This window comes from Equus przewalskii, chromosome 25 (assembly GCF_037783145.1).
Source record: "Equus przewalskii isolate Varuska chromosome 25, EquPr2, whole genome shotgun sequence".
Taxonomy (NCBI): domain Eukaryota; kingdom Metazoa; phylum Chordata; class Mammalia; order Perissodactyla; family Equidae; genus Equus; species Equus przewalskii.
In genome coordinates, this window is record NC_091855.1 from 30806892 (window position 1) to 30825417 (window position 18526).

Genomic DNA, 18526 nt, shown 5'->3' on the forward strand with positions numbered 1-18526 from the left:
GGGGAAATAACCATGCTCCTAGCTGTTGAAAGAGTTGCCATCTTGGAAGCTTGTCACATGCAAGCAGTATACCGTCATCCACCAGGCCTTGGTGAGGGTTTAATTATGTGGCTGCCAAGCATCATTAGTGCTCACCAGGGGGACTTACTGACAGAGAGGCCTAGGCAGTTCACTCCTTCTGCAGATTTCAGATTTTTTTTTTCATTTTTTCTTTCTCATGTTGGGACTACAATGGAACCTTCCCAGGCACTCATCTCTTAGTAACTCTTTGAACTCACAACACCAGAGAGAAATGGCTTTGACTGAACTTTCACAATGGCTAACACTGGCACCAATTAATTGGTTGTCTTGAAAAGAAAATTGGAACGGGTAGAGCCGGAGACTGGCTTACAGAGGCAGGAGTTGGAATCATTATTCTGAAATAATCTCCTCCTGCAGTTACAAACTTGTAAAGATGTTTTTTCTTTCCCAAACAGAATGCTAAGATAATAATGCTTATTTATCTATTTAATGGGGATGTTGAAAGGTTTATTTAGTTGCTGTTTGTAAAGTGTTTGGGAAATGAAAACTGCTGTAGAAGTGCTAAATATGAGTATTATCCAACCTAGCACTTTTATGCGAACATTCTGTTCTGGTTTCTTCCTCTAAGAAGTCTATTTCAGGGCAGCTTAACACCTCCACACAAAGCTCTCAGACAGGCTTCCATGCTGAGTCTGTGGAGAGGCCAAAAAGTCCCTGATCATTGCAGATAAGACACAAATTAAGCCACAGATATAACTCACAGACATTTGAAGGCATCCTCAAAATGCTTCATCATTCATAACAGAGGTCTCATTGATCAGAAAAGTACCAGTGCAAAATCAATGGAGAAGTCAAACAGAAAAATGACTGATGCCATGGCTTTGTCAGAAGAGTCACACGGTCCCGTATTAGCCATGCCATCTAGCCACAGGAGGAAGGTCTCTCCTAGACAGAAACACGAAAAATTAGTCTTCTGGGCACGGAACTCTCCACCCAGAAGTCCTCCCACTACAATTTCTAAGGGACTTCAGAAGGTCTCCATTTTTCTGACTCATACTTATTTCAAAAGTTCAACAAGTCACAAAACCAGTCCAGAGGCTAGAATGCATTTCTAAGCCATGGAAAAGTATAATTCAAGAGAATCTCCTTTGTTTGGAAATCTTTTGTATTGGCTATGCACCTGTCCCACAAATATTGACCTGGAAAATGTAATCATGGGAACAATATGAGACAATTGAAGAGTCCCACTTGGTCTTCCTCGAGTCTAATTCGTATGAGTTAGTTAGGAAGTCTGCAAGTGTTAGGAAGTTAGGAAGCTTGCAGGTGTTTTAGGGATGTTACTGGGGAATTTTTGACATTTCTGTGTAACGTGTGAAACCAGGTCCAGAGTTGCAGGAGATCAAAACGAAACAGAAAGTAAACTCCTAGCAGTTGGCTAATATTGCATCCAACTAAACAAATCGCAGATGTTCACTAGAAACTCTGGGGGTGAGGAGCTATGCGCACATAAAAGAGAATAAAAATAGCCATCAGAATTCTGAAAGAATTTTGAGTCGGTTTGTGTGGGTGGTATGCATGTGTGCTGGTGCATGAGTGGGTGTATGAGTGAGTGCAAGGTTTAACAAGGTTTCTAACAAGACCGTTTAAATTTGTTTTAGAAGAAAATATCATCCCATTGCCATCTGTGTTAAAAGTATCTATGTTTATGGCAGTAGCTTTATTTTCTGCAACTAAATGCACTTGGGCCAGTTTTATTACATAAGAGTAATGAGCATTTTAGCACGGAATTTAAGCTGGCACAGAACTTCCAGAGGGGGTTAATTAGAAACAGCTACAATGGCAAAAGGGAGATGGATGCCAAGGTTATTTGCCCTGGCCGCCTTCCAATCACTCTCCGGAGTTCTCCCTCTAAAAAGATAAGATATTATTGAAGATGAAATTATTCCCACTCCCAGCTCTCCATCCAGCTTTATATGGTGTACAACAAAAATATCCACTTTCTTGATGATATGAACTACAGAGAATAAGCAAAACATTAAATCTGTGGCAACTCAAAATTCCTATTCTCAACAATCAAAAGACATTAGTCATTCTGAGAAAAATATGGCTCTGATTTTCTGCTAGTTGTTCAGTATTAAGAAAAATTATCCGAAACTTGGAAATAGGCAAAAGGATGGCTGCATGCCTCTTAATACTATACTGGAATATGCTTTAAGAGCACACCCAAGGATTATTTCTGTCTCTAAGGGATTCGTTTGTCTGATTTATTTGCTATTAATTAGGGCCTAGAGTCTGTGAAACTGGATGCTAATCTATAGATTTTTTTCTTAGAGATGCAAATAATTTGCTTGGGTGCAGAAGATAATCCCAAATGACATAGTTTATTGCCCTGTAGGACATTAACCAGCTTTGCCTTTAACTTAGAAAATACTTTCAGTACACTTTTTCTGATAGGCTTATATATACCCTGGTTCTCAAAGAATTTTTGAATCAGTTTTCCCACTCTGCTTGCTTACTCACTAATAAGTTAAATATATTTTGGCATATATTTATTTATTATTTAGAGATTCATGTTTCTAATGTTTTGAAAATTACGCATTGACAGTTTTGGAGGATGTCCCACTGACACGCCCAAATGGACTTAACTGCCAGGGTTAGTTAAGGTGCATTTTCTGAGAAGTCCTTCTCATGGGCTGTTTCAACCTAGGAAGAGATTTTCTTGCTTGCAGCAGTGAATCCCAAAGTGGCACCAGGGCTTTATTTTTGCTGATTCTCTCTTTTTTGTTGTTGTTATCGATGCCCTCCTCCACCTTCTAATTCTGTTTGTTGTTTATTCTGGATCTTGGTCATGTCTGTTCGTCCATCCATACCTAAATGAGTTTGTTAGTCATTTTCATTTGTTCATCTATTTGTCTATCTGTGAACTGAAAGAAAATAAATTTTAAAAATACTTCATACTCACTGGAAAGCAGAATTGCCCTTTGAGATCTGGACTGTGGGGGGGTGGGTTAGATGTCTATGATTACCTCTGACCTCTTATGATGTGCAACGGAAGCTGCATGCTTTCCATGTGTCTGTGTGTCTGTAACTCAGAAAATTCCATACCTCTCCTCATATAAAATCTCCTAACCTCTGAAGAATATTAGTAAATTACATTATAAATTCTCTCAAAATAAAGGCGATCTATTCTGTTTAAGTGCTTGCATGAATCTAATACTCACAGAATCCCAAGAAAATAGGGAAACTGAAATTATAATACCTTAAATGTGCCAGAATTTTAAGGAAAAAAAAATCCTTCTTATAGAAAATAAAAGCTCAGAGCATTTTTCATAAGAATTTAAGTTAACTTAATCAAGATAAATTTTTGGACTGGTTTGTAATATTGATTTAAAAAAACTATATGTACTATCCCTTATAGAAGCATGTTTTATGTTTTATAAAATTTTTATGAGATTTTATAAGATTGGGTTTACTTTCCCATGGAAAGATTATAAATGCGAATGTCTCAAAGTTCTCGTATTTATTTAGTGCTCAGAGAAGTTAGTAGTATTTCCATTAAATACTTAAAATTAGGGAAATATAAACTTGGGTGTTTACTTAAAGTATAGTCTTGACAAACATTTTTACATTAATACTACTTAATGCTCTAAAGCGTATCTGATTAAACATTATTCCCAAGATCCTTAATTTAAACTCTTAATCCAATGTTAAATGAGTTAATTACTGGATAATCTTCGGATACCTGGATAACATGCAAGTAAGACAGAACACTGAAGCATTGCCACTATTACAATTGTGTATACAATATTGGGGTGCAGTTTTGTTTTCAAAGGGATAAAGCGAATAGTTTTGTCTTAAAGTATCAGAGTGTTCTAACATGAAATGATCATAAAGACAAGAGTATTTACAGCAAATTGCAGAAAGTTTGAATGTAGTGAATCTTATTTGTCTTGGGCAAATGATCATAAAAAAAGGAATGAAATACGTCAAAATTTTGCAAAGTCGACTCATTTTGATGTGTTTATTTATAGCTTGTTAATCCTTTACCGACAAATATTACCTTAAAGATTAGAATTTTTTCTCTACATGAAAATGACAAATTATCTTGACATATTCCGTCATCTCTAAGACATAGAAAATATTACCTTCTGTACAATGTACCCAGGTAGCAGATGGTCTCTCTCACCAGAGTCACTTTCTGTGCTACGGAAAAACTTTTATGTCCATGATCTGAAAAGAAAAAAGGAAGAAATAACAAAAGTTCCCCACTCCTAAAAGAGCTAAGTTTCCTTCTAATTGTTTCATATTCTATGTTTATTTAAAATAATGCCCTACCACTTTGATGAACTGGTAGTCAAGTTAATATTCTCAGGACCTAGGATCTTATCTTAGTGAAAAGACCAAAGATTTTTTGATAAGTCTGTTGATTTTGCCTTGTCAAGATCAGACTCTGAACTTGTTAAACACATGTGTATTAAATATCTTTTACATGTAGAATTAGATTTCAGCGGGTATGCACACAGATTTCTTCTTTTACTGTATATAAAGAGAGATGCTAAAAGTAACTTAATTTGGTTGAGGTATACATATTTCTTCATTACACCAACTATCATAAGAGTTGTATGGGAAGAGTTTCTCAGATCAAAAGAGAAGCTTAGCTTACCTCAGATTAATTTTATGTAGGTAAAATACAATCATTAGAAAAATTTCAGCAATTATACATTTTACAGATTTGTCAATCCCCTTGCTGTCCTTGGCATGTTTTTCTCCTCAGGGGAAATACTGATTCTTATAACCCAATGAAGAATTTCACTCTCCTCTGTTCTCACACTGTTGCTTACTCTAATAAATTAACCACAGCCATTTGGACCTTTCATCAACAGATGCTTGAAAGTTTTCTTATAAGCTACAGGCTGGAAATCAAGCTTTTACCAAGGAAGGATAGTCTCAATGCCTCAGTAAAAAGGACCTTCCAGGTGCTTTCAACTACTGATATTTCAAGAAATAAACTCATGGGAACAGGCTTTGAAGCTGGAGCAGGTATCACTTAGAAAACTCTCAGATTGTCCACCGGAATTAAGTCAAGATTCCCAGGAGCCTTTTTCATTCAGAAGCAAACAACTTCACGAAAGCCAACTGCTGACCCGAAAACAAAGGATCAAAATATAATTTACACAATACAGAACGAATGGGTAAGGGGAATCTACTATAGCTCTTTGTTTTAGAATATTTTGGCATTCGTTTTATGTTCTATTTTCCTATGGGTAAAAGAAGAAGCTCTTTCTCTTCTTTTGAATCTCTCTCTAATCCTTAATTTGTACATGTTCTCTTGTTCTCCTTGACCCCTAAATTTAAACACACACACACTATTCTGAGTTTCTTTACTTTTCTCAGAAATGTGGTTATTTGCCAGAATCTGACTTCCTTTTTGCCAATATATAATTGAACAAATGGATTCTACAATCAAGATTATACCTGCAGTAACATATTCGAGAATACATCTCCTTGTGATTAGATAGGACAAATCCATCATTAAGACATAGGGATTGTTGTTCACGAGTAGAACCATGCCCGCAAATCTCTCCCAGGAATCTGGAATGATATCTACTCTGTGTCTTACAGAGTCTCATATAGGCAGGCAGAACATAATCAGATTTGGCAGAATTTGAGCAGAGAGCAATTCTCCTCAATTTATAGAAACTGTAGGTACAACCTGTGGATATGAATGTTTCAGGTACGGATTTGCTTTCCTACCCTTGCAATAGAAGAACCTGCAGGAGAAATTGAAAAAAAAAAAGAAGAAGAACAGATGTTATTGAAAATGCAATCTGAGATTCCTTATGAATTGTCCAGTGACAAGTTAATTCTCCGGGCTTAGTGTTTTTTCAACCCTGTGAGCCTCTGGATTTGCTGATTGGCAAGAAAGCCTATATGGTTAATTAGCATCTCTTGCTGCATCTTTGTAAATTAATCCATCAAAACCAGAATGAGATCAGAATTTTTAGGTAATTAAAAATAAAGATATATGCACCCCTATGTTCACTGTGGCACTACTCACAATAGCCAAGACTTGGAAGCAACTCAAGTGCCCATCAGCAGATGAATTAATAAAGAAGATGTGGTGTGTATATATATAATATATATATACACAATGGAATACTACTCAACCATAAAAAAGATGAAATTGTGCCATTTGTGGCAACATGGATGGACCTTGAGGGTACTATGCTAAATGAAATGTCAGACAGAGAAACATAAATACTGTATGATTTCACTCATATGTTGAAGATAAACAAACACATAGTTAAGGAGAACAGGTTGGTGGTTTCCAGAGGGGAAGGGAATGGGGGGAGGGCAAAAATGGTAAAGGGGCACATATGTATGGTGACAGATAAAAACTAGACTATTGGTGGTGAGCACAATGAAGTCTATACAGAAACTGAAATATAATAATGTACACCTGAAATTTACACAATGTTAAAAACCAATGTGACCTCAATAATAATTTTACAAGTAATAATAATGACAGTAATCTTTCAAGATTATTTATGATCACCAGAGGAACTGTCAAAAAACATCATCCCAAACTCTAAAATAGGCAAAATAATAATAATAATGACTGTATGTTCTTTTAACATCACACCACATCATTGTTTAAGTGGCACGTCCAAGGAAAATTGAATTCTCTAGGGGATTTTACTTTTATTTAATTTGCAACTTACTCTTGATTAGGGCCTAGACTCCATCAGTTTACATGTTAACTTGTAATTTTCAATACCTTTAGAATGCAAGTAATGTCAGTCCTGTAGAAAAGATAACTCCAAACACCGTGCCCTGCAAGATTTAACCAGTTTTGTCCCTAACTTAGCCAACAAATCATCACGCCCTCCCTAATTATGATATAAACACCTGCTCTTCAAATACTCTCCAGATTTGCCATTCTTCTGTTTCTCTCATTAATGAGCCAAATTTTTGACATGTGTTCATTCTATACAAAATTCATGAGCATCATTCTATTTGAAAGTCATTCTATATGGACGTAGGCCATGACTTCTAACTTTTGAAAGCCAATCTCTATTTGCTGGGAAAAAAATTGAACAAACTGAGGTAAGCATCACTTCTCAGAACAATTCATTTCAACTTCTCACTTCCTGGAGACATACACAGGGCTTTGTTCCAGTTTAGCCAAAATAACAAATGCAAATAACTCCTAAGAATGACTTTAAATCATAATTTATCTCCAATGTCCTCATTATGTCCCTTAATTCATTACAATATGTGCATGTTTGTTTATTCTGTATAAAAATGAAATCGGGAAGACTATAGAGAAATGAAGGGCAAATCGTTGCCTTAGATGTTATATCATATAATTATTATAGAGTTACCAGTGGGTTTTGGGATTTACTCAATGAAATTTAGCACTTAGCCCAATACTCTTGCCAAGATAAATGTCAAGTCCCCATACCTCCCAGAGGAACAATGATAATTTAAATGGTCCAAATGAGACAAATCCTTGATTTAGATTATATCTTTATGACTTTCTTGACCCGCAATTTCCTTTCCCTCCTACCCATCCCACACGTTTATGTGAAAGGACCTTCAGTTGATATATATCAGGACTATGTTGATCCAGTTCAGGTTTGAAATAAAGCTGCTTCTAATAACAAGAAAAGACAGGACAAAGAGCAAATCCACTCTATTCCCCTGTGGGGGGATAACGCCGTTCAGCAGGAGGCATAAATATAATGGACTGGCTTGGCTAGCACACATTTGGCTTAATAGTGGTTTTTCTAAGTATTCACATATAAATATGATTGAAAGAAAGCCTTGACTTAGAACCAGATGCTATACTAGATGTAGGCTCAGTGATGGATCTATAACTTTTATATATTTACCTTTAAATTTTCAGTTTCAAGTAAATCTCACATCAATTCCTTTAATTATACATTTGAAGAGAACAAAAGCAACAGTAGGTGAAGAAGAGTTCCAGAAAGGGAGGAGTATCTGTGATGGTGGTGAAGGGGCTTTGTTGGCAGGTGCCAATCACTCCAGATTTAGCATAGTGGCCTCCTTGAGTTATTCACATCATTGCAGCAGAATTGGGATCAAAGAGAGGCCAGGTTAGATCTCTAGAGAGCCCCCACTCCTTTCAATTGAAGAACTAAAGCTCCCTCCCGTTCTCTCCTGTAGTGCTCACCATTCCCCTCTACACGTCCAGAGCTTCAGGAACGAGTGACTTCAGGGGCCACGTGACAAACATGCAAAGCATCTATCTACAAGGCAAGCTGGAATGGTGGGGACAGTGACTGTGTGTCAGGCCTGAAAGTTTTAGATTCAAGGACAAAACAATCACTAACTGTCTGTGGGTTATATTTGAATCTCATCCACCTCTTTGTGAGGCCTCAGCTTGCACAGAAGAGCTTAATTTCCTGATTAGTAAAGGAAAATTGTGAATTAGAACCATGTTACCCAGCAGGTCAATGAGACATTCTCATTTCACCAATGCCTGATTGAGTATTTATTGCAAAATGAAGACTGTGTCACAAAGCAGAAAATAATTAACATTTGTCTAGAGCTTAACAAGTTACAGAACAATTTATGCATCATCACATTTAATGTAATATAATCAGATTATTTTACTTTTACTGCCATTGTATTGCTTTTAACTACTTCTACTAATAGTGGAACTGCTACTGTTACTGCTACTATCACTATGATTATGACTACAACTACAGAAAGTTCCCTATGTTCATGTCATAATATAGTCCTAAGACATGTCAGAAAATGGAAGTGGAAGTTATAGGAAGGAAATAAATTTACTCAAAATGTGTGATGAACCTGCTATCATGACTCACTTTGTAGATATAATCATTGATGCTATTTATCCACCATTTATATATCAGTCTTTAATCCTGTCATTTTCCTTCAAACTGAACTTGCATCCATCCATTTTAGTCTGGTATATGTCCCATGGAGGTTAAAGAGTCACCATTTCAACCCAACTAATCCTTCTATCTGTGTCTCAGTTACATTATGTTTGAAACCAATTCTTATTTTCTTGTTATCACTTTCTTATTTTAAAAAAAGTGTTACATGCAAAACACAATAAAATGTTCAGAAAATTTCACAAACCCTACTATACGAAAAGACGGTGAAATACCCCAACTGAACACCTCAATGGCAGGCAGTACCACTGTGGGAGAGCTTGAAATATTGTTTGGTCTTCTAGTATAAGTAAGTCTGATTTGGGTTTTAGGAAAGGAGTTTAGATGTTTCCCTTGTATTATGTATAAAAATGCAAATTATGTGAAAGTCCATTGTATAAAAATCAGAGGCCACCTCATTTCCACATAAGAAATTAGTTTCAAAAAGTAGGGGTCAGTTTTCTAAGCACATGGTTTTCAGATGGTGATTTCCTGGAGTATTTTTAAGAAAATGTGGGAACTGAATTGAATTGCTACCTTTTAATTTTACCAAAAAAAGTAAATATGATACACACACACTCATACACACATACACATACAAATATAACCACCAACTGTCATTTCACCAAGGAAAGGGTGTTTTAACTCCAGAACTGTTAGGAATGGTAACTTTCAGGGGAGAATGTAGCATATAAACAAGAATACATTTGTAGTGGATTGAATTGTGTCTCAAAAAGATGTGTTCAAGTCCTAAACCCCAGAACCTCAGCATGTGACTTTATTTGGAATAAGGGTCTTATCAGATGTAATTAAAGTAAGAATCTTGAAATGAGACCATCCTGGATCAGCATGGGCCCTAAATCCAATGATAGGGTCCTTAGAAGAAACAGGAAAGGAGAAACAACAGGGAAGAAGACCATGTGAAGAAGTGGCAGAGATTGGAGTCATGAAGCCAAAAGGCAAGGAAGGCCACAGATTGTCAGTGACCACCAGAAGCTGGAAAGAGGCAGGAAGGAGACTCTCCTCAAAGCCTTAGGAGACAGCAGAGCCCCACCCACACTTTGCTTTTGGACTTCTGGCAGCTAGAATTCTGAAAGAATAAATTTTTGTTGTTTTCAGTCACCAACTTTGTGGCAATTTGTTGTGGTAGCTCTAGGAAACTAATACCACATTTAACTGTAAAACACACAAAGACACGCAGGTGAACGTATACACACACTATTCTCTTCCTTTTTCCAGTTGTGCCAAGGTCAGGATCCTGTCTGGTGTCGAGAATCGCCGTTCTAATTTGTTGATGCCACACCCTGTGACCTTCCATAGTCCGCACTTCAGCATATAGCCCAGCAAAGGAGAAAGAAAAGGCTTGCAAGTTACACAAGGTTTTGTGGACATTTTCCAACTAATTGTATGTGGATAAAGGGGGAAAATCCAAAAACCTCGCCTTGTAAAATGTTTTGGGAGGGCAGGCAGCAGATGAGAACATGAGTCAGTTTACCCCAGGCTGTGCGGGAGCGTGGGAGGAAGAACAGCTTTTCTTTGTTCCCGGAGATGATCTTTCTTGATAACTGTTGTGAATCACTTTATGACTGTTTTAGAACCTTGTTAAGTTAAACGTATTGGTAAAACTTATGCTCAAGTAAACTTTGCGTTATGTAACTTCAAGCCTTTTAACAGAAAGCAGCTGTATCAGGAAGCAGCCATGAATTTGGTCTTGCATGTGTTATGGAAGCTGAGGGACTATTTGATGTAAATTAAGGATAATACAAGACATGGTCTCGAAGGGCATTGAGCCAGGGTTAACAGAGGTGGTGCAGCAGCTAGGAAAGCCCCTTCTAATTGGAAGAAGACCACCACTGGGAGATTTCACACTAGCACTTACACAAACTTATTTTGATCTCTCTCTCTCTCTTCTCTACCTCCCCTCACATCCTTTTATCCCTCTCTCTGTCCTTCAAATTTATTTTTGGCTACTTCTTTAATAAAAAGATTTAGGAAGTTGTATTTCTGATGGTAACACAAAGAAAGCAACTAACACTGCTGCATTAATTTCTACACAAATGGAAGGGTGTGCGGTCCAGGGAAGGGTGTCAGCAAAAAATTGGCCAGAGATTCTTAGTTTAGAAGGTATCAGTTCTAAAGCAAAATATTCAAAGTAATTGAGTAAATGCTGGCTGACAGCAGACTCAGGAGTTAAGTTGCCTGGTTTGGAATCATGACTCTGTACTGTCCAGCTGTGTGACCTTTGGCAAGTTACATAAGTCTCCGAGCCTCGCCTGTGAACCGAGCACAATAATGGTAGCCATCTAGAAAACTGATGTGAGCATTAAATCAGTTATTACCAGTAACATACTTAGAACGGTGCCAGGCACATGGTAAGAGCTCAGTAAACGTTAGCTATTTCCAGGATCCAGACAGAACCTCAGGATTTGTCTCAGCAGTGATTATTAATAGTTTAGATTTAGAGAACAAAGCTTCCACTGAACCAGGAGGTTTATACTTTAAAAACCAGATGTGTCTGGGTATGTCACCACAGGAGCAGGAATAGAATTTCCCACCCCAAAATATGCCTCTTTGGCATAAGGACTATTTTGAGTTGATGATTATTAAGAAACAATAAACACAGGAAAAGCTCTGAAAACCTAGTAGAAGTTACTCTTTTGTGAGGGAAATTTGTGTTTATAAGAGAAATCTCCATTTGTCCGGGTGCCTCCCTCTCTGTGCCAGGAAGAGGAGGATGACTTTAAATCTCTAGAAACTCTTATCAATGGAGAAGGCAGTGACTTAAATCTGCATACCAACTTTACCTTTGTACCTTTCCTGGTCTCCTCCCGTATCTGACCCCATCCTAATAGGATGTTAAAGCTATTTTTCAGGGGTTGTGAGCCAGCAAAGAGCATGTGCAGAAGATAAAATTTTGACCTGCCAATCAAAACTCATCCTGCCAGTGCTTCTGCATACCAGCCAGTCTTCCTTAATCCCTTGAACTTTATCCCAAACCTTGGATGGGCAAGACAGATTTGAGAGCTTGCCCTCCTGTCTCCTTGCTGGTCAACCTCACAATAAAGCCTTTCTTCCTTCATAAGCTGGTGTGCCACCTTGTCAGCTTCTGTGCACATCCAGTGGTGAACCCTTAATAGGTGGATTCTTTGATGTAATTAATAGGATTTATTAACCTTATATTTGTTTTTAAAAATAATTATACTTATACAATTAAAACGTGCATAACAGAAAAGAAAGCATAGTATGTAGCCTCCCTTTTCTTCTCTTTTCTGTTAACCCACTCCAATGGAAATCTGATTTTCAGATCATGAAATATTATCAAAACCCTAGTGTGAACAGGTATCTCAGAGAGAATAAATCACTTCTTTGTGTCATTAAAGACCCCAAAACATGAGGGTAAAATTTTAATGATAGATTATGATTTGCCTGTTCAGGTGTGTGGCTAAGAAAAAGGTCAAGGTTGAATTGATAATCCTTCCATGTCCAGCATATAGAGGATTTCCGGCCATCACCTCAAGTGTCTGAGGCTGTTTGCAACCCAGCTTCCTTGGCTTAAAGTTCAATTAAAGCTCTGATTCGAACAGCCTCCCATCCTGGTCCGTGGAATACAGATGGCTTTCTCCAAGCACAGTTATGTCAGAGTGTCTGGCACCGTCTGGAAAGATCCTCTTGGGTCACGGTCATCTTTGTTACAGTTCTGTTAGTTATTTTTACTAGATTATCTCCTCTTTTGTACTTACAATTATCCCATTTCAGCTTCCAATGGACAGTAGTCTTCTTATGGAGGGTGATTCTATTCCAGCTGGTGCATTCTTGTTACAATAAACATAGCCCCAATTGGTAGATGGGGAATCCACCAGGATTACCTTATAAATGACCTTTGCCTGTCACTTGATATTCAGTAGGTGTCCTGGGTGGTAGCGATGAAACCACATGCAGGCTGAAGTGGATATTGATGCATCCAAGTCTGACCTCAATAAAAGGCGTTGAGTGAACACCACTAACTTGTAATACTTTAAGTCTGACAGGGAACTTTACGCAACATTTACAAACTTTGCCAAGTTCTGTTTAAATACATTTCTTCTAATTAAACCCTATTCAACATAGATTCTGGCACAAAGCCTTTTGAAAGAATCAGAATACAACGTGTTTCTAGCTAATAGCAGATGGACTGTAGTTTGTAACAAAAATTAATGCTGGTTTTAAGTTCTGAAGAACTTACGGTGGTTTCTCTAGAAATGTAGGTCTATTATTCCACTTGTTATCAGATGTATTTGCAGTCTATGGCTGTGGTCATTCAGCAAACTAGGGCTTACGGACCAAATTCACCCTATTGCTTTTTTTGGCAGAAAAAGTTTTGTGAAACACGGCCATGCTTATTCGTTTCCATATTATCTGAGGCTGTTTCACATTACAATGCCAGAGTCCAGTTGTTGCAACCGCGACCTGTGGCTCACAAAGCCTAAAATATTTACTAGCTGATCCCTCACAGAAAAAGCTTGCCCAGTCCCTGGGCTACAGCAAAATGCCTCACAATGGAGCAGGCAAAGACTCGCCAAAGTGTACAAGTGCTCTGAAAGTTTTCGGAAAATTGCTTTCCAAATTCTCGTGGACTTTCCTAAAGGCCATCTTTAGAAAGCCTCAGAGTTCACACTAGCCCTTCTCAGGAAGGAAGGAAGGCAGGCAAAGGAAGGCAGGAAGGCAGGAAGGCAGGAGGGATGGTGGGGGGAAGGGGTGGGGAGAAGAAAGCAAAGAAAGAAAGAAGGAAAGAAGGAAAGAAGGAAGGGAGGGAGGGAGGGAAAGCCGAGAGAGAGGGAAAGAGGAAGAAAGCACCACTTTCCTCCAAGGGGACAAAGTGAAAGCTCACTTTAATGATTTATTAAGACATTATAAAATGTCTTCCAGCCTTTTCCTGCCTTATAGCATCACTGTTAGAGGCAAAATTGCTTTCCAAATGGGCATTTTGGACTCAGCATATTCTAAACCGAGATGAATGGATAACAAGTGAGATTGCAGAAGTAATGACAATTTTTATTTTACAACTTTAATTCTTCCTTCTCCATTCCCAACAAAAACAAAACAAAATCAAAACCCATCAAAACCACAATTGTGGACTAATGCATCTCTCTTGAGGGAAACCCCTTGAGAACAAGGCACAAACCATCAATAAGAAATATTGGACTCTAAAATAAATACTCTCATGCATTTAAACATGAATAGATGTTGATTTATCCTGAGGCTACTGAAGTTTGGGTTTCAAGGACCCTCACTGGCATGGGACCCTTCTAAGGCCCTGGGAGAGGCACTAGCAATGTATTCAGAGTCATATGTTTTTGTAAAAATTATGGAAGTGAGCTATTTTAACTGCAATCTGTTGAAAACATTCTTCGTGTCCATACTGACTCGCCTTCAGTTATGCTTCTCCTTACGTGGAGTAGCGTTAGATTGGCTGTGAGCATTTTTAGGATCTATCCAAGGAGAGTTGAGCTGGGGATACATTCAGCGTGGCATTAGGGGCACGTATTTATGTGGCTGCAGTCACATCAGTGTATAGTTACATTTTTACCAGATGTGCGGTGGAGGAACAGCTTCTAAGAAATCTATTCCCATCCTCTGTACTGACTCACCTGTCATCCTGGTCTGTATGTAGGACCATGATGTGAACTTGCCCTATAGGACCTGGAAATATGTGGGTGGTGAAGGAGGAACCAGGCTTAAACTGAAAAATTAATTTATGGAAACTTCATCTAATCATCAGACTCGGAAAATGATAAACCAAGGACTCACTTCTCATCCATGAGTGGCCAACATCCAAGTTTTCTCCTTTCAAGAAAATGCAGTATAAACAATCAAAAACGTAGGATTTTTCTCTTTTTTTCTTGAGAATCTGAGAAATAGAATTCATCAGAAAGCCCGTAAGTATTAAGCCCAACCCTGAATGGTACTACGATGGGCAGATGTATCTGTTAGTGAACTCACTTGTCTTACACATCCCAACTTTCAATGAAAAAAATAAATTTTGACGAATCACACTAATGATTGAATTGTCTTTTTATTTTCTTTATAGGAAAAATATTGCAAATTTTATTCTATGAAGAAGCCATCAGATTACAGATAATAGTTCAGAAAAAATAATTATAGGATGTCAGGCAGTTATAGCTTATTAAGAAAAATATCATGGCACATACAGTAGTCCCCCCCTTGTCAACATGGTGTTGCTTTCTGCAGTTTTCGTCACCCACGATCAACCACAGTCTGAAAATACTAAAGGGAAAATTCCAGAAATAAACAATTCATAAGTTTTAAATTGAGCACCATTCTGAATAGTGTGTTGAAATCTCATGCAGTCCTGCTCCATTCTGCCCAGGAAGTGACCCATCCCTTTGTCCAGTGTATCCACGTTGCGTACACTACTTGCTCCTTAGTCGCTTAGTGGCACGCTGGGTTTTCAGATTGACTATGGTGATACCACAGTGCTTGGGTTCAACTAAACCCTTATTTTACTTAATAATGGCCCCAAAGCACAAGAGTAGTGATGCTGGCAGTTCGGATATGCCAAAGAGAAGCCACAAAGAGCTTCTTTTAAGTGAAAAGGTGAAAGTTCTCAACTTAATAAGAAAAAAACAAAATTGTATGCTGAGATTGCTAAAACCTATGGTAACTTTTGTTACAGTACATTGTTACAATTGTTCTATTTTATTATTAGTTATTGTTAATCTTTTACTGTGCCTAATTTATAAATTAAAATTTATCATGGGTATGTCTGTATAAGAAAAAACATAGTATACATAGGATTCAATACTATCTGCAGTTTCAAGCATCCACTGGGGGTCTTGGAATGGGGCCCAAATGGATAAAGGGGGACTACCGTATCTGGATTTTGTGATTTTTGTGCTATTTGTCAGCTTTTTAAAATTTATGGTTTCTTTTCTCATTCTAAATACTCACATTCATCTATAGCTATATTTGTTGTATCCTTTGTCTTTCAAAAGCCACTCACAAAGTTTATATAAACTTTAGGGTCCCTGAAACTAGGATCTACCCTAAACGTAAGCAATTCTTTTCAACGACTTCAATCCTCACCTTAGAACTTGTCATTAGCTACAAAGAAAAGCTTCTTCAAACAACCAGAGTAACACAAGTTAATAATGCTGAGTCCTAAACGTAACCAGAATGCTTTCAAGGACTGCAAAATATTTGAAATATACTATATGAAATCAATGAATAAAGACATCATTATTTCTTTCATATTTGCTGTGAGTTGCTAAAATATTTTTTACAAAACCTATTTTATCAATTGTATCATAAAATATTTATTTCCAACGCAATCTTTATTTCATCTTATAAAATGTTGAATATATATTTACCTCCTGCTAATAAAAATTAAAATTATATGCAAACCTTCAGAACAATTAATTTGACATCTTATAACTTTCATTAAATTCATAGGAAAACATTGATGGCAAGTTCTTAAAAATGTATTTATTCTTATTTTTATGCTTAATTTATATTTAATCATTCTCAGAAACTAAACACAAGTTTTTAATACATGAAGACCAAGAGTAACCAAAAATATATCTTTTTTCCTACTTGTCACTTCCTAAATAATCTTTTAGTTCCCCCCTTATTCCCTTATTATCATTTAACTAATGATAAATAGCATACTAATTTATCTTGTTTTATACCTTATAAAAAGGGATACACAAATTTTATTAAATATCCAGTATTGTATCTTAATTATATTTAATACTGCACTTTATGATTTATTTTATGATTTATTTCTGTACTTTTAAAAAATAATGCTTCTCAACAAACATTTTAATCTGCTTACTTGAAATATAAAATGAAGGCAGACTTTTTCAGACAGAAAGCAAGCCATTCTTTTGTTTTGTTTTTTTTTTACTGATTTAGTTAACAGTTTGGTTAAAAGATAGACATTTTCCATAAATAGAAAGAGCTAAATTTGAAGTCCAAGCTTTTAACAAAATTATAATCAAACTTGCAACAGGTGAGATTGTCCAGAAGCAGATGAAGTCTAGGGTGCAAAATGTTTTAATTGGAATCAATACCCATGGAGGAGAGGTTGAGGAAGTGAGATTGAGCCAAGGAAGAAGCTGACTGTGATGCAGGCCCAACATCGCCTAGGCCAACCCACGTGGGGAGTTCTGGAGCAAGAATTGCCCATCAAAATGGTTGGGCATCACATCAAAATGATGGGGCCTTAATATCCTCACCTGACTCAGTCACCAGATTGGGCTGCCCTGAAAAGTGCGTGTCACCCAGCAAGGTGGCCCTCTGAAGCTGAGACAGACCCTGAAGGAGCTGGCAGCTGGTGGGGGTGTGCTGAGCACACTGCCACGACCGGGCAGCAAGTCCTCCCTTAAAGGGGTTCTGATCTGTGGGCCCATCTCAAAAGCACAGACAAAATTAATGCATTTTCTCAAACAGAAAAAATTGTCTTAGCAACGATGTAAAGACATAAATAATAAAATTCCACTTTATTCGTTGTGGTATGTTAGGTTAAATGAGGTGCCTCCAAGTGAAAAACTCACAGATATAATTAATAGTCACTTGATAAATCTTAAGAAAGCCTTTTTGATATAATGTAGCAGATTCTTTTAGAAGTCAAAGAGTTTCCAACTTTTTACTTTCAGCAACAGAGAACCTAATTGAGTCATTAGCTGGTAAATCACTGGAAATAAAGTTATACGGTAGAGAAAACTATGTGGCTTTGGCCTTATCACTTGGAAGAAATAAAGATTTGATGGACATTACCTTTTCCTTCCATCTACTTATTAATGGAAAAAGATTACTCAGTGATTTTTATCTGTAAAAACATGAAATAGATTTTTAAAAATGATGTGGAATTCTGTTTCATTTTAGTAGTCAAGCATATGCATCAATGAATACAGAAAATAAATTATTTTAAATTCTCACTTGTTTATTAAAATCTCCTTGTCCAACAGTCTTTTATCATTTAATATTTAAAACTTATTTACAACATTTACCATATTTATGGTATTTGGAGCAAATGTTTATTAACAATAATTGCAATGATACCTAACAGAATGCATCTTTTAAAAAATATTTAGAATCAATGGTCAGAAGAAAATTTTTTTAAGTATCTTCTAAAATGTTGGTTATACATAGTTAAAGGCTTATGTAAACTATTAAGCATGACACTACATAATTTAGAATAAAATTCCAGTGGAGATGGTAATGGAAATATAAATTGAAAGAGAAATAGTTAAGATGTAAAATTAAAGATTAAAATAAAGTTTATTCCCCTATTTTTAAAATAGATTGCTGTGGATATATAGTAATTATGATTAGGTTCCGTTAGATATACTTTAAGAAATAATATAAAAATTTCATTTAAAAATATTAATACTTATGATATGACAGAAGCCATATGATTTCTTAATATTTAAACTGGTAGTGAAAAGTTGTAGAGCTCAACTTACAAATACGAGAGTAAGTACATTAATTTTCAAAATTCTTTCAAGGGGTATTAGGAAGATCACCAGCTGACAGCTGGTGGAGTCTTCACAGCTCAAGCTCCCTCTCCTTAGACCTTCTCT

General features: G+C 36.8%; 1 long non-coding RNA gene across 2 annotated transcripts; it reads right to left on the reverse strand.

The window, feature by feature from the left end:
- Positions 1-214: 214 nt before the first annotated feature.
- LOC139079224 (uncharacterized) lies at positions 215-5792 on the reverse strand. 2 transcript variants are annotated; one of them, XR_011532634.1, is made up of 4 exons: positions 5497-5792; positions 4167-4251; positions 2892-2945; positions 215-966 (listed from the first exon to the last, which is right to left on the reverse strand). It is a non-coding gene; the product is annotated as an uncharacterized lncRNA (long non-coding RNA). The 2 variants fall into 2 exon arrangements; XR_011532633.1 differs by lacking the exon at positions 215-966 and having other exon boundaries at positions 2789-2945.
- Between the last annotated feature and the right edge of the window lie 12734 nt (positions 5793-18526).